General features: G+C 37.8%; 1 pseudogene; it reads right to left on the bottom strand.

Annotated features, from left to right (window-relative positions):
• Positions 1 to 2,101: 2,101 nt before the first annotated feature.
• Positions 2,102 to 11,267, bottom strand: LOC127351843 (immunoglobulin lambda-1 light chain-like; annotated as a pseudogene).
• Between the last annotated feature and the right edge of the window lie 283 nt (positions 11,268 to 11,550).

Below are 11,550 nucleotides of genomic sequence, written 5' to 3'. Positions count from 1 at the left end.
AATTGGGTTCAGACATACTCAATGCAAACTAATTACATTTTCTCAGTTTGCTGTAAATTAGTAAATCATTAGTAAAGCAGTAGAGCCTGAAATAGAGCGGGTCGTCCACGAATTGGAAGGTTGTTGGTTCGATGCCTGGCTCCTCCGTTGCATGTCAAAGTGTCCTTGAGCAAGATACTGAATGAGTTAGTTTCTGTTCGATGGGCTTTGACATCACTGTGTGAATGTGTGTGAAAAGGGCCGAATGTGGCTGTAGTGGAAAAAGTGCTTTGAGTGGTCAGAAGACTAGAAAGGCGCTACACAAGTACAGTCCATTAACCTATTAGTATTTACCAGCCCTTTAGCAGCTATTTCACCTATGGACGATACACTCTAGCTCTCAGGATCACACATTGGGTTCACTCCTGAGAACAAAGCATCAGTGTTAAATGTGAAAACTGATTCACAACACAAGAGGGCGCCTTCATCCTGCTAACCAGGGATGTAGTGGAGGTTAAAGCACCTCAACTCACTTTGTCAGCTCAGTGATCTCCTGCTCCAGCTTCTCCTGAAGCTCTTTGACTCGACTCACTTCAGTTTCCTGCTGGGATCTGACCTGCTGCTTCACATCGGAGCTTCTTTTCTGGATGAGACGGATCAGCTGAGTGAAGATCTTCTCACTGTCCTCCACTGCTTTATCAGCAGAGCGACTGATAGCCTCCACCTCACGCTCCTCTACAGCTACAAAGGGACCCATCTTTGGCCCAATCTTTCTGACTGAACATGCATTTTTGTTGTTTAGTTGAATATTTTGAATACAAATTGTTTGTGTGTCTTGAGGGGTTAGCCAGAACCAGCCTGGTTTGCCACTGTGGCAGCTACATTAGGACTCAGCTAACAGCAGCTACATTAGCAGTAAGAGTTAAGGTAGGTAGAGCAGCCGGAGGACGTCAGTGGGAAAACCAGACCATATTTCCTTCATAAAATATGATGCAGTTTCACCCAAATCACTGATGAAGTTGTGTTTCTGTACAGTAATCAGTGAGCTCTGGCCCTCCAGAAACAATCTGCTCCGGTAGAGTTTGCTCTCTTTTAGGAGAAAGAGTTTTCAGGCTTTACTGCATTCTACAAAAGTACATTTCTGGGAGAGGTAGGGTTTCTTATTGTGCATTACATAGTTCTTAAGAAGGATTGAAAATAATGCTTCATTTTTGAAATTCATTATTCACTTTTGGTGATTGGAGTCATCTGGATACCCTTGCACTTCCTCTGACTAACCACAGGGTGGTGGTGTTTCTCTCTGATGTTTAATGTCAGCACCAGCAGCAAACACAGAAATCCACCATATGATAAACTTTAGTTTCCAATCTGTCACACAGCCATGGTGGAAGAGCTTATTTATTGGTGTGACACCTATCTAACACCGTACAGAGACATGTAATGTCACACAGGTCTCGTCTGGTGAGACAGTTGCAATATGTTGAAAATGATCAAACTGTTCAGGGTTATAACATACATGATAGAAAAACCATCTCTTAATATGATATTAAATATATCATAAATGTACCTTTATTATTATTTTATGTTATTTATTGCTGACTCATAAGATTGTTTAAAATCCAGATCATGAAGAAATAAGACTTGTCAACAGAGGTCAAGGAGCCAGAAATCCCCTCCCCTAATGAGTAAAATAAACACTAAAAACAAAAAATTAGACATCATGAATTAATCATCAAGAGAGAAACATGTCTTGAAATAATATCTGTTAATTCAATTTGAAGAAACGATGATGGTAGAGAAAAATACAAATATCTGATGAATAAAATGTCATATACTGACACAATGTTCAGTTTTCTGATAAGAAGGACAGAGGCCTCGTTAGAGTTTGAGAGAGTGGACAATCTTACAAAAAGCAAAAAAGTTCATTAGTAGTTTTCTGATGATCCCTGTTTAAGTTTTTTCCAATGTAATTTCTTATTAGTTGAGAAACTTGAGATATGTATTTTCCCTCTACTGACACTCTAGCATAATCTCCGTCATACCTCCTGCCCCTTCCCACAATCATTATGAAATCTCACTTTTTAATATTTAATGTGCAATGTGAAACCATCTTGAAACTGTCACCAATTCCTCATTTAATTTCACTTACTAGAGTGTGTAAGTTAAGATTGCAGAGAACAAAAAAGGAAAACAAAACTTATAAACTAATGAAAAATCATTCCTATACATTTTTAGAAAACAATATTTAAGCAGAGAGTTTGAGGAGTTCATGAGTGTGTACAGCAGCAGATATGAATCTGTTCTCAGTGGTTATTAGGACTCATAAAAAACTGTTGACAGCGAATCAACACTTCCTTTCCTGCAGCAGACGGGCTGTGTGGGTTTCCTCTCTGCAGCCTCCTCACCGTTAGCTGCACTTTTTCACATTAATAACACAATGACAGTTACAACCATCGACTCTGGTTAAAGAATCATTCCAGGAACTTCAGTTTGATTTCAGCTCTCAGTACTCACTGTGAAAGTTGTCTTTAATTCAAACTGTTTTATTGATTCTGTAAAGGTGACAGTTTAATGACAGTTTCTCCAGCCTGACTCCAACTTGTAACATAATACAACATATTAGGACATGTGGGAAAGGATCATAGCCTGCATACATTAACATCATCAATACAAAGACAATTTCTAATTTATTTGTTCATTCTTAACATGTTACAAATTAGAATAGAAACTGATCAAGCTGCTGTATCATCATTTTATAGCAGTTGTAGCTTCAAAGCAGCTCGCTCTGCTGTTTGTCAGCAGTGTCGTCAGCGTAGAGTTTTACATCCACACTGACACAGTTATAAAAGGGCCTCAGCACTAAAGCCAGTGACACTGATTGTGTTTCTATTTTTTTGCTATGAAGCCAAACTGAAATTCACAAATACAATACAAGAACAGAAAATAAGAACATAGAAAATATAAACAGTAAATATCTAGCAGACAGATAATGATTCAGCTTTTCTATGATTATACGAGTCACAATTAAAAGTGGAAATAAACTAGAGCTAAACTAAACTAAACTAACACTACAGTAGCAAAGAATTTACACTAACAACCTCAAATATATATGTGTATGTATTTATATTTTCTGGAGCACTTTATTGAACCTGTTTTTGAAAAGATAGGTTTCCCAATGAACCACAAAAAAAATTAAATCTAAATTGATATTTCTGTCTGCTAATCAAAGTGATAAATGAGATGAATTGATGAGATTTGACAGAGAAAAAAGGAGAGCAGAAAACAGTCAGTCAGCGTGTGTGCAGTTGGTGGACGGTCCCTTGTTTCTGAGGATCATCAGCAGAGAGAGTCCACAGCAGTACACCAGACTCTTCACTATCAGCACTGTGTACATCAGACAGAGCAGCTTCACCTGGCACTGAGACTGGAAGGACACTGACAGACAGACAGACAGACAGACAGACAGACAGACAGACAGACAGCCAGGTCAGTCTTCTCTCCCCACTGTTTCAGTCTGTTCAACTGTGTAAATTTCATCAGTATAACTTGGACGTTTCCAGACGGGACAACCAGCTTTACATGAAGACAGGGGTCAGCTACAGTTTGAATGAAAGCTCAAAGGCCCTTATTAAATACAACAAGTCAGGGCCCCACCAAGCTTTTAAAGTTCCTAAATAAGATTTGATTTTCTGTTTGATCCAAAACAAAAACTTGGAGCTAAAAGACACTAAAAAGCTCCGTAGAGCTGCAGAGTTGGTGATGAATATCTGTGAGTTCACAACTACCAAAGACACTTTCACTTTACACAGAGTCATTAGATTAATTCTTAATATAGAAATATTCATAGAGGAGCTTTAAGATATAGTCCCCAATGTTTTGGCAGAGAGGCAGCAGGTGATCTTACAGTCAGCTTGCTGCAGAGCTGGCAGGTCTGCTGGCTCTCTCTCTGGAGGACAGGAGGCTGCTGGAGCTGGAACCTCTGAAACAGAAAAGGAGTCAAAAAGAAATGTCAGTCCTCTGCTCCTCTGCTCTCTTTGACAGCGTCTCCACATGAAGCTGAATCACTGCTGAACACAGTCACCAAGCCTTCATTACCTTGTTCTGTTTGGGCCTCCACTGTGCCCCCCTCGTGATGGACGGAGCAGCGGTATTTATATGTGCTGTTCTCTCGCTGAGGGATCAGCAAGATGGAGGTGGTGCGTCCCGACTCTCTGAGCTCCAGCTGCTCTCCCTCAGCAGAGGTCACGTCTTCCTCATTACCATCGGGCTTTTGTCTTTTCCAGGAGAACCGGACCAGAGGAGGAAACATGTCTGAGGCCACACACAGCAGGGAGCTCTTCCCCTCCAGGTGGGCTCTGGATGCTGCTGGGTACACGCTCACCACGGGCTTCACTATCTGCTCATCTGAAGTTTGACAGCAGCAACAAGCAGCACAGACACACATTCACACAGTCAACAGCAGCTTACAGCACTGCACTGCATTCAGTCTGATCCTGGAAACTACATGGACTCTGATCACTAAACTACTCATCAATACAGCACAAAGTTCAATTCTTCAATCTGCCTTCAAGAAAAGAAAAAGTATTTTATATATTATGGTTAATGTTATTTTTTATAGCAAAGGACAAATTGATCTTAACATCAAACACAACAGCCGATGGATGATCACAATATATTAGATATATTATATATTTACCAATATTCTTCACTCTAACTGCCAGATATCTACGGATATGAGACTTTATTGATCCTTCATGGGAGAATAATTAATATAACATCATAAAATAAATATAATATATATATAATAAATATTGAAATGTAGAAATCTTTAAATGTAAACTCAAAGTGAACTCTGTAGCTGGTTTTTAACTAGGAATGTTTTTTAGATATTATTTACCCCATTATTTTATTTTTTTATCATTTTATTGTTATTTTATCCTGTTTATTTCCTTGTAAATTTCATTGTAAATGTATTTGATCATTTTCTTTTAAGTCAATCTTATTGATTTCATTTGTCTTTAATTCTGGTTTATTAATCTATTTGATCTAGTTTTTAGTATAGCTTTAAACACTATTTTTATATCTGTAAGATCTAATTAACTGTATTTTATTTTATTTATTTTTGTCTTTGTATTTTTTGGAAAATCTGATTGAATAGTTTTTGAAATTATAATATGTTCAGTATCTGATACATATTTACTGTTAAAAACTATAAAATGTGTTCAGTTTTACAAATTGGAAATTATGTTAATCATCATATAAAGTATTAAGATAGAAATGTGTGTGTATGCTATTATATATCATCATTATAGAAATATATTAATGAATGTGCATCATCCACTAAAAGACAGTACAATTGTCATTATTTACATTTTACCATTATATTTTTATTTTTTCCTACACAACATATTTTAAGTTAAATGCTTTTCAAACACATTTACTGATATACATTCAATCATATTTAATATATTATATTGTTTTATAAAACAAGAGATGGTTCTGAATTACTGAGATGATCAAATACTGTATATCTGTAACATTGCATACTTTTTCTATATAAACATTTGATCTCATGCAGAAAAAAACAATATTGCACAATGATCACTGACATCATTAAAATATATGTTGAGGTGTATTTGTTATAATTAAATCCAGCAAGGTCGACTTATTTTGTGCTTTAGGATTTGGCCTTGTTGGTGCATTAATGAGTTGCACAAGGTTTAAGGAGTCACAGAGTTCTTTAAAACAATCTGCCAGCAGATACTAAAACATGTGTTTACTTTTACACTTTTGAAATTATATTAAACATCATATACTATTTAGATTAAAAGTCTATCAAGATACAAATACATATTTATACATTATATATCAGTCATCTATATTCATCATATATAGAAATAGAAATATATAAATTGGTACGCATACATTCTCTTTATATCCAGTATCTGTTGGCCTTCAGCTATGAGTATATTTTCCTTTTAAAGACATTTGTACCATCATATAAAATACAATTAGCAAAATCTTACCAATAAAAAAACACTTTTTTCTTATACAACACATTTAAAGACACATACTGACACATATTTAATAATATTTAATATCATATATTATCTAGTTTCATTAAAACAGGAGATGGTTCTGAATTACTGAGATGATCAAATACTGTATATCTGTAACATTGCCAATATCATACTTTTTCTATATAAATCAGTTTGATCTCATGCAGAAATAAAGAATAACTTCAGTTGTGCAGTGAGATTTAAACATCTTTTCAGGAATTATGAACCTTTTTTATGTAACAATAGCTGCATGGCTGCAAGAATTCTCTACTAATTATGAAAAAACTAACATGTAAAGCCTGAAGCAGCAGAAACTCATTAAAAACACATTTTCAACTTGTTCAATAAAACAACTGAAGGAAAATGAAGGTTTATTCTTACCTGTTACATACAGTTTAGTTCCAGAGCCAAAGATGACGTAGTACCAACCTCCTCCCACAGTGAGAGAGACTAATACAAAAACCTGTCTGCTGTTGAATGTCTCTTTAGACACACTAGCAGTGTTGCTCTATGGATGGTAATGTCTGTCCGTCCACTACTTTAGTCCACATGGATTGGACCTGGACCAAAGGATGGATGGATGGACAAATAAAATCTTGTACAGACATTCTTGGTCCTGGCTCCTGGAAGTTGCTCCATGTCCTCCCTGATTCATATTCTTCATATACGTTTACAGTCTACCTATACTATTCATTCTATTGTACATATTGTTGTTTTGGTCTATTCTGTACATACAACATTTATTGTATCTCATCCTGGAAGAGGGATCCCTCCTCTGTTGCTCTTCAAGGTACAAAGTAAGTTATTCTGTCAGTATACAACCAAGGTTGCACAATGAAAAGAAAGTAGCAGGTGGGCTGGTCCTGCCGTTCTGGCTGGGTGGATCGTCTCTTTAATCCAAACCCCACACTTCCTTTGCTGATGACTGCAGTCTATTTCTGTCAGAGGTAATACGTGTTTGAGCAATAAAGCTGAAAACAGATTGAACCTAAACAGAGAAGTTTGAAGGAGCTAGCCTACCGACCGCAGCATCTGAATGTGCAGCCGTTCCCAAAGCAGTAGAAATAATCAGGAGTTTTCCACCTTGATTTTTCACCTGTTAAAGGGTTTTTGTGGAGTTTCTCTTTATCTGAATGGAGGCTGTGAGGATAGAGGGTGTCGTATGCTGTACAGATTGTAAAGCCCCTTGAGGCCAGTTTGTGATTTGTGATATTGGTTCATTGGGTGAAGGGATGAGTCTTAAAGTGGAGATGAAACAGTCAAATATACATACATTATAATATATAAATGATAATAATAATCTAAGTCTCTTGCTCATTAGGAACAAGAATTGTACATTATGTGGATAAGAGGAGCTTCACTGAGTGAGCCTCTGAGAGAAACTCCGGTTAGCCTGGTTGCTACATGCTAAGAGGCCTCGTCCGTTATTAGCTGTTGATGTAGCTTGTTGTGTGAAGATGCCTTTCATTGAGATACTTTTATTAAACCAATCGGAGCTACAGGAATGTTTCCTAATGTTTGAACTCACCTTGGTACTGTTTGTATCATTGTGAACAGTGTAAACTGACTTTAAAAAGATGGCTAGCTCAGGTATTAACTGTAATATGTAATGAGAGTGCTAACGGTGTAGCTGGGTGAGCTAACTGTCGCTACAGCCGTTAAATGAGAGAAATAGAGAAGGCTTATGATGCATATTGGTGCTGATATGATGGCAGGTTGTGATCATTGTTTTCTGATAACTGAGATGTATATAAGGTGTTATATTGCAATGTAGTTGTATCAATATTCAAGTTGGTTAAAAAGGAGTAATTTAATACTGTTCATTTATGGATAAAAAGAGTTAAAAAGAGAAATAGTGATTAAAAGAGCTGTTTAAAAATATAAAGGAGTGATGGTAAAAATACTTCTACAGTACTGTAAATGTATACAGACTCATTTACAATGACTTGAATGCTGTATATCCTGCATCTGGGTATAGATATGGAAGATATTTAGAGTGAAAAGTGAAAGTAGAATGATGTGATTGAGAGTAATGGTTATGTTTTCTGCACTCTATGTGTAGATTGGTGTTTTTGGATTTGCCGGATTAGGACTTGATCCGGATCCGAACCAGTGGAGGTTCGGTGGCGAGCCAGGAAAGAAGAGCAACTTGGAGGGAACGGTGCACGGTGTGGCCAGCCGTGGTATCCATTCTGAAGAGCCCAGACATCATCTCATTTCACTCTCTAATACAGATAATAACACAGAAATCTACCCGGGTAGTAGTAGTCAATAGAACGGACTGAACTCTTAACTTCTTATAAGAAGAAGGGACACTTTTATTTGAACTTTTCTATTTTATTTTACTTTTCTATGAAAGAGCTCTATTTGTTTGTATTGTTTTATTTTCCATATACTGCCAAATAGTTACTGTGTGAGGCAATAAATTGTCAACTTTTCAACTTCACGCTCCCTCATTTGAATAATGTAGAGGTCCAACTCACCCAACCTAGTAAGAGTGATGGTGTCTATAGTGTGTTCTTCTAGTCAGACTAGGGGCGCTACATAGTGATAAGAGCGGTCCCCATGGAGACGGACAACAGCGGTGAAAGTTAAAGGATTCCTGAACTTGGAAGTAATACTGAGTGGTGTCAGTGCGCTCATGTACCAGCCACTGCTAGGCTGCCAGTATTTGAGCCAGCACTTGCTGCAGGTCCACAGGCCACCATACCATGATCAACATCATTCCCACAGAGAAGCTGAGACACATGTAGGAACTTTCTGCACTCCAAACTAGGTATGAATTCCTGGGTTCCGTAACTCGGTAAGATGTAATTGACTCGTAAAAATCACAATTTCAAGTAAAGGTACAGTCGAGAGTTCACTGTTAGCCAGCTAAAGCTAGCTAGACATAGGACATTAGTTGAGTGGTATTATTATCAACAATGGATGAATGAACAACTTCGTAAAAACCGACATACAAAAAGCAAGCGCAACAACATACCACAGTGAAAGCAAGTAAGTTTACAAATAATGGATTTACTTACTAGTCCATCAACAAGAACGCCAGTTCAGCATCGCTGTTACATCCTTTGCTGCTTTTTAGCTCTCGCCAACGAGTGAAAGTCTGACCGAGTGAGACTCTTGGGTCCGTGTATGTTTTGGTCATTGGATTTTCCTTTCAGAAACGGATATTAAAGAACAGAAAACGAGTGGTTATTTGATTTTCGTTTTAAAATACAAAAATGAAAATTGAAATACAAGGCGTTTTTCTTTTTCATGGTCAGAAAGGGATGAGCGAAATATAAAAAAATATTCGATTTTCATTTTCTATTTCATATAACAAAAAATAAAATCACTAGAAAACAGAAACGGAAAAAAGGCCTGTTTTTTCATATTCTGAGACCGGATGTTGTCATTTACAGGACGGTGCTGTGGAGAAGAAACAGTAGACTAGTAGACTGCGGTCAATCCAGCCGTGAGTCCGATCTCCGTGGTCAAATCAGCCGCACTTAAATTTAGAGTGTACGAGTATTCTCAGCATTATGGTAAATGCTAAAATAAAGGTATTTAGAACAGTAAGCTATAATTCGAACCTACATTTAAAATAAAATATGTTACATTAAAGTGTTGTGCCCCTGATGAATAAAAAAACACTTTATATCAAGTATCTTTACTGCACCAGTGTGGAGAAATGCCAAAATAAAAGTCTCATATTTATGCCTCCAGAGATTGCATATTTGACCATATTTGAGCTACCGTAAAAACATATTGCTCAGTGTTTCCTGGCCACTGATGGTATATTTGACTTTTACACATATGAGACTACAAACATACTTAATATCAAGCATTTTTACTGTACCAATCTGGAGAAATTCTTTAATTCTGTCTTTAAACCTCTGGTTTTACGTTGCTCTCAGTGTACAAACACAGACTGAGCATAAAGAAACAGAACAACAGGCTCAACACAATACACACAGACTAATATGTACAGTTCTACAAATATAAACAACAATAACAGCTGTACACAGTCGACAATAGCCGCTTTGAGTAAGAAGCACTCGTGTTTTCTTCTGAAATATTGGCTGTAATTTTGGCGAGCTTGCTGTGTAGCGGTGGAGCATTGATTCTGTGGAAATAGTGCAGGATGAAGCTTTAGCTTTCTGTTGAGCAAATATTTCATTTGATCATTTCTTTTTGAACACAGAGTCCCAGGGGGTGTAGAGAGATTCCTGCAGGCGCAACCCGGTCTCACTCCCAAGTGGTCAAATCCTGCAGCTCGGTCAGTGGCCCTCCGCTTCAAAATGTGACGCTGTAGGTATCCAGCAGCAGAACAAAGAGGAGGATCTGAATCTTTATCTCAAACATCTTCTTTGGAATTTGTTCTTCTATTATACAAAATATCTGTTTCTGTTTAGTTTGTACTTTTATTGTTTTCTCTTGATTTGATTTCATCATTGTGCTTCTGTTTGTATCCTTTCTCCTCACTGTGTGGAACAACAATAAACCTGCTGAAATATCTGATCAAAATATCAATCAATAGAATATGAAATCAATCCTGACAGCAGGAAAGAAAATCAGTCCCTCAGTTCAGTATGTTTGTGACTCTGGCTGAGATGGAGGTGAAATATGTGAACCTGGGCTGTGGTTTACTGCTCTCTTCCTGTCACACACACTGTTTGACATCTGTTGGTTTTTGTTCAGGCTGCAGGGATCATTTCTCACTGTGGGGAACAGACTTCCAACAGGAGCAGTAGTAGGTGGCTGAATGACTGAGTTTAACTGTCTTGATCTTCAACTCACAGCCGTTCTCTTTATTCTCAGCTGAGAAATCATCTTTCTGAGGATGATTGTAACCTGATTCAAACTCGACCACTACTCCTAGCAATACCAAGAATGAATCTGAATGTTTCTGTGTCTTTCTTCTGGCGCCAGCCTACATAATCACCGTCACACTGGTCAGTTCCTCCACAGCTGAAGGAGATGGTTTCACCAACTCTCTTGGTCAATGTTAAATGATCCTGACTCAGCTCTGCTGCCATGGCAACCAGCGCTGTAGAGAAACAGACAGATAGATGAAGGTTAGTGTGACAGTGTTTGTTAAAGGTTGACTTTGTTGGCTCCTGATTGGCTGGAAACACTCACCTGAACACAGACAGCACAGAGCAGCAGCTGGGAGGAAAAGCATTTTGTGCAGTGGTGTTTCCTCTGGTGAACCTGGGGAGAAGTGGCGCTCTGATGCAGCTGAGGCCAAACAAGGACGAGCTGTGAGATCAGATGAGGGCCACGTGGTTTCTAACAGGTCCTCAGACCTCCCATCAGCCCCTGCGGCCGACAGATAAGGCTGCCGCTGCTGATTGACAGCTCGGCTGAAGCTGCTGTGTGCTTTTCATTTCTTATTGACACTATTTCTCTTTGTTTTATTCTCATTATTTGGAGCTTTTTTCTGGATGATTCTTTTTTCCCAGACTTCTCTGTTTCTCTGAACTGATTCAGTGAGAAGTTTCTTCGTCTTGATTTGAATCTGACAGCA

The sequence above is a fragment of the Dicentrarchus labrax genome, unplaced genomic scaffold, assembly GCF_905237075.1.
Source record: "Dicentrarchus labrax unplaced genomic scaffold, dlabrax2021, whole genome shotgun sequence".
Taxonomy (NCBI): Eukaryota; Metazoa; Chordata; class Actinopteri; family Moronidae; genus Dicentrarchus; species Dicentrarchus labrax.
Note: the sequence above shows the minus strand (reverse complement) of the source record. Positions and strands in the feature narration are given on the sequence as shown.